The sequence below is a fragment of the Pteropus alecto genome, unplaced genomic scaffold (genome assembly GCF_000325575.1).
Source record: "Pteropus alecto unplaced genomic scaffold, ASM32557v1 scaffold14, whole genome shotgun sequence".
Taxonomy (NCBI): Eukaryota; Metazoa; Chordata; class Mammalia; order Chiroptera; family Pteropodidae; genus Pteropus; species Pteropus alecto.
The window spans coordinates 18,348,288-18,354,263 of record NW_006436810.1 but is presented as its reverse complement, the minus strand read 5'-3'; positions in this window follow the sequence as shown (position 1 = coordinate 18,354,263).

Genomic DNA, 5,976 nt, shown 5'->3' with positions numbered 1-5,976 from the left:
CCCGGCGACCCGCGCGGTCCCGGCGTGCGCAGAACTGACTCCGGCCTGTTCCCGGAACCTGTTCCTCCAAGACGAAGGCAACGGCGGCCTGTGTGTCTGTGACCCTTCCGAGCGATTGGGTCCTCGTGGGGTCGGGAGCCCACGGTTCCCGCTCTCCCGGCCGTGCCCGTGACGGGTGATGGAACCCAGACGCGCCTGCGCACGCGGGGGCCGCGCTTCCTCCGCGGCTGGTGAGGGACCCCGAGCAGACACGTGCGACCCGCACGCCCCGCGGGGGCTCAGGGGGCGAGCAGGCGCGGGCTTTGCATCCGGGTGCGTGCGCAGCCGTGAGCCTCTGCTTGGCGTCTCTGCATCCGCTGTGGTGGCGGCCGCCAGCGGGGCCGGAAGACCTGTGACAGTGCAGCCACCCCTTTCTCTCGGGTGTCACAGACGCAGGACGCTCCCATTATTTACCCCTGGGCGTGCTCCCACTGCAAACGCGGGAGTGCCAGCTCTGGAATGCGTGAAGCGCGTCACCCGGCTGGTTCCCGCTCAGCGGCAGGGCCCTGCCAGGGGGACTTCTCGGAGCACCCCTCAGTACGAGTAGCATGGAAAACTTTGAGGGGGACAGGACAGGACAGCTCTCGTTTGTCTTGATCAGGAGCAAAGCTCGGGTCCGGGCCAGTTTGTCCCATGTCCCTTTGCTCTGAGAAGGGGGATATTGTTTTCAGAGTTCTGGGGCTCAGGGTGAGGTCTGAATCTGGGATGCCGGTCAGAGGAGAGGAAGGAAGTTGGGGTCTGGGGTCGCCTGGGGTTGCCCGTCCCAGGAGATCCCCGCTCATGGCAAGAGGTGGCCCCGCTCAGCAGGTGGCTGCAGCGGCCCTGAGCTCCAGCGCGCGCTGGTGGGGCTTCCTGTGGAAGGGCGTTTCCTCTCGGTCCAGGAGAATCAGCTGGGAGATGCTGCGCTGGGGCCTTTGGGCAGGGCTGCTGCAGGGACACCGGGAAGAGTCCTGCGTGGTCCGTCCCGCCAGACGCACACAACTGGGCTCTCGAGGACCAGATCACGAGAACAAGCTCGCAACCTCACCCCCCAGACAGCGTTTATCTGCTCAAATGCTTCGGTCATGCTCTGGCCCACGCAGGGGGCTGATTGACAGTTCTTCCGTTTTAGGCTGTTTCAGGGTGACGGGAACTGAACGGAGGGGACACAGGCAGGGGCGGAAGCGGAGGCGGCCTGCCGGCCCCCCAGAGGCGCGTGTGCCCGTGAGTGCACGGTGAGGGACACAGGGTGCTCGCGTGTGAAGTGCTGCCACACACTCGCTTCCGCGTAGCCAGCGTGGTGCCAACACGGCGTGGACGGCGGTCCAAGTTCAGCTGTGTCCAAGTGTGGACTGTGCTCAGCTCCCCGAGCCTCTGCCCTGGCTGCCAGGCCGATTGCTGCGTCCCTGGCCTCCGGCGTTTGAAACGCTGCCCAGATGGGCCGCGATCAGCACACAGATTCCTTCCTCCCACAAAGAGCCCTGTGCTCGCAGGCCAGCCCGTCACCTGCTCAGGAGCCGTCCTGTCCAGAGGGCTCGCCCGCGGGTGACGGGAACACTGGCGCCCTTCCAGGCGCCTGTGAGCCTCGCTTTGTATTGTATGCATGAGGCGTGGGAAAATGCTCGCCATGCCCCTCCTGCCCCGCGCCCCCCCACCCCGCCTCGGCAGGCCCCGCCCACCGGCCCAGACCCCGCCCACCCGCTCAGGCCCCGCCTGCCTGCTGTTCTCCCCAACCAGCTGGAAGGAGAACGTTGGGGTTCCTCTTATTTTAATAACAGCTTTATTGAGATACAATTCACGTGCCACCCGGGTCGCCCGCTAAAGAGTCCACGTCAGTGGTTTCAGCGTTTTCACAGATTTGTGCAACTATCACCACGATTGGGTTCGAACCTTCTCATCCACCCCAAAAAGAGACCTGTGCTCTTGAGCCGTTACTCCCCTTCCCCCCAAACTCCCAGCTCCTGGCAACACCAGGTCATCTATGTGCAGACTGGCCTGTTCTGGAAGGTTCGCACAGACAGAATCACGTAGTGCGTGGTCTTTCGCGTCTGACTTGTTTTACTCGGCACAATGTTTCCAGCCCTCTCCATCTATTCAGTATGAAGCGAGAGGAGTCTCATGAAGTAAATGCCCTTCCAGAAACTGGGGCGCGACCGCTGAGGGAGGAAGGAGGGCGGCCTAGGGGACGCCAGCCGGCAGGTGCTGCCTCGCCCTGCGCTCCCGGGCGGGGCCGGGCGCTCAGTCCCTGCGCGTCCCGCTCAGGGGCTCAGTGGCCACCGTGACTTCAGCACCCTCTGGTGGGTGCCGGGACACTCGGGGGGCCGCTCCACTCTTGGTCAGTGTTCCCAGGGGACCCAGAAGAGGCGAGGCCGAGAGTGGTCAACAGATGGCAGCCGGGAAGGGGACGGGGCGCTGCCGTCGTCTTTTTTTATCCTCTCTCCTAAATTTCCAGCGATTCGCGCGTCTGAGAAGAGCAGACCCTAAAGGTTCCCCCTCACTCGTGGAATGTTCTGGGTTATGTCATTATGTAGCTTTTAACAGAACCGTAATCTACATGCGATTTTGTGCATATTGAACTGAAACTGCTGAAATCGCTCCTGTCACAGAATCGCAGGAAGTTACCGGCTCGTTGGCAAGGCCAAGAGGTGCCCATCGAGCCAGTGCGCACGCGCGCGTCCGCTTTCTCCACCAATTTACCGAGAGCCACGGCCGCTCTGGAGGGAAAATCCATTCAAATGAATACCTGATGAGGGGCTCGGCGGGCCCGCCCCCACCCGGCACCGCGGCCGGCGTCACCGAGGCCTCCTGTGAAATCCCACGGACATCGCTGAGCTGAAGAATGCATTATTAATGCCGCAATTAATACAAAATCCTCTGTTGTATTTTGGAGGACTTAAGCGAGAACCGATAAATCTTACCAACTACGATGCAAATCTCGGCGAAGACACCTGGGCCCACTTGCCACCCTGGAAGCGCGAGCCCCTCCAGTTCTGCGCGCTCGCGCTCGCTGCTGAGGGTGGACGCGCGTTTCCTGCGTTCAGCCGAATCCCGGCCCAGACGCCTCTCACCGCAGAGCGCGCGCCTCCCGCCGCCGGCAGCGGCGTCGCTTCTGCGTCCCGCGCGTCCGGAAGCTGGCGACGAGTGGAGCACCTCAGAGCTTGCTCGCGATGACGCCACATAATTGCGGTTTCCTGGAATTTGCACACTGCGGACCACTTAGCATTAATGAACAGGTGCGGCGGGAGTGCCTGGGTTTCACTCGAGGTTGAAGACGCGCGTGGTGGCTGAGACCTCACCGCGGGGCCCGAGTCCGTGTGAGGGCGCACGTGGGCGTGTATCCTCCCGCGTCAGACGACTAAGCGATCTGAACAAGCCGGGCTTCTTCTGATGCCCTCTGAGCAAACCGGCCACGTGGGAGCGTCTGTGTCCAAGTGGACGCCCTGGGGGCCTCTGGGGGAGCAGAGCGTGTTACGAAATCACGCTTTCTGCGTTTTTCATTCGTCTTTAACTTCCGGCGTTTCTCGCCTTTCCTAGGAAACTTCTGTTGCTCACAAGCGGTCTCTGCTACAATCCCTGTAGCCAGTGGCGGGCTTCACTCTGCCATTGGAGTGGCCGGTGGAGCAGGTGTGCCCAGCCTGGGACCTGAGGAGGGGGCTGTCCCCGCCCCCGGCCCTGGTCTCCGCCCTCATCCCCTCTCCTCCATCCTGATCACGAAATCTTGTCCGCTCTCAGGCCTGATCTCAGTGTCCACCCACCCCAACTGGACGTGACCCTCAGTGTCCACCACCCCAGCTAGACGTGACCCCTCATCCTCCGACCTCGCTGCCATTTTGTCCCTCCCTGTTTTATGGCATTTTGTCCCATCCTCACAGGTCCATGTTATTGGAACCCCGAGGGGAGAAAGCGCCGCCCTATCCTGAAACATCTGGACCATTACACAGACAACGCCCACTGAAGTGTGTTAAGTCGCACTGAAGATGTCCCTCCAGGTCCTGTGTATTTCTGAAATTCTTCAGGTATTCATTTATTTGGAACCTAAAGGCTTTTTAGGCTTAAAAAATCACCTCAAGCTCCTGTTAAAATGTATAAACTCTGGGAAGGGACCCCCCAAGTGTGCCCTCGGCTGCAGCTTAGTGAGGACGGGAACAGGAGGGGACGTGGACAGCAGGCACAGGACGAGAAGGCGGGGCTTGCCCCCGCCGCGTGCAGCCTGCGCCAGTCCCGGGGCGTCCGGCCGTGGCGGCAAAGGCGGAGCGCGCGGCCTTCGCAGGAACCCGTCGGCCGGCACTGGACGTGCCGAGGCTGCATGGCCAGCGTGGCAGAGGAGCCCAGGGCTGGGTTGCTGGGCCCGGAGCCTTTCCTCCTCGAGTTGGAGGCGGGAGTCTTTGGTGGCTATCCCATGGCTCTGAGTCAGCACATTCTCGATCTTCTTCGTGGCAGCGTCTGTGGGAGCCTCAGGCTGGGCTCCGGTGGCGAGAGGGTCGCTAAGCCACGGCCACCCTGAGAGGCCAGCTCTCTGCTCAGCAAGGGGGCGCACAGAGCTGTGGCCTAAACACACGCTCCGCGTGGCGGCCACCTCTCAGGCTGTGTCACCGTTGACACTGTTTTCCACAGGACATCAACGGGGTCGTTCGTGGAGGTGACACCTTCACCCTGGCTATCCTGTTGTTTTCTCTTTTGACTCTTGATTTTCTCAAGCCAAATGTGGGTTGAGATCCTTCTAAAGAGCAGCCAGCTCACCCTCCCAGACTCGGGCTCCGCCTTGCTCCGCACCGGTGGAGGCCGGTGCGCCCCCTGCTGGGGGGAGCGCGCCCTTTCGCTACAGAGAGCGTTGTGCGTGGGATTTGTTGTAAAGGGATTCCTTGGAGTCACGTGAAAGCCGGATGGGTGTCTCGTTGTGAGAAGTCAGGTCTGGTGTCCCCGAGGTGGGCCACTGACTTCCTGCAAGGAGAATGCAGATCGAGGGTCTGTTCAGGTGACAACACACTTCTTTGTATTATGGTTGTCGAGTGGATAAGCGTGGTGCGGTCCCACCTGGCAGCGTGGCCCAGAGTTCAGCGTGGTGCGAGCTGCACGACCCGAGCCGTCTGTTCAGAGAAGGCCATTTCCTGGGTGCTCGTTCGCTAAGTGACAGGCTGTGGAACACGAGTAGCTGTGTCACTCGCTCCCGCCCACGGCCTCTCTGCAGCCAGGTGGCCTTAACCTCATTCTACCGGTGAGGATACGGCGGCTGAGCTGTTTCCCGCCTCAGCCTCCCACACAGGTCGGTGGGATCGGCTTGGAGCCAGGTCCTCTGGCTCTGAAATCTGTTGCCACATGACACAGTGTCATGAGGACACCACCCCTAGCAGCCGAGTGTGTCCAGCTGTCCAGCTGTCCAGCAGTGATGCGGTGTCACAGGCCAGCACACAGTCCCAGGGGCGTTTAGTTCCCACATTCTAGGGCCATTGGGGGAGGGTGAGCAGAACTCGGCTACAGACCGTGGCTTCGGGCCCGGGTTTCACCCCGCTTCTTACTCTGAGGACCCGCGGCCGTCACAGCGCGGCAGACGTTCAGCAGCACAGCTGTCCAGGTCGCATCTGCAACAGGCCGCCTCCCGCGAGCTGGTAGCCAGGCTGTGGCTGCGCGACCCGCGGGGGTGAGGGGTGGCGCCCGAGAGCCCCCTGCACGGGGACGTTCCATCCGTTCATTCGGAACCAGTCAACCAGTCGGAGGGACCACAGAGATGGCCGCGGGGCTTTGGGGGGTGTGAGCATGAGGTGCTCTGCAATCCCACCGGTCCCTTTGTCACGCTCTCTGGACAAGGGCTGAAGCGAGGCCTCTCGTCCAATGTCACTGTGCCCGCAGCCCCTCCTCTCTGCGTTCACACCCTGCTTCATACTTGCGCACGGCCGCCGTCGCTGACTGACACGCTGACGTGTGTGCCTGGCAGTGGGGACCTCGCTTCGTCCCCTCCGC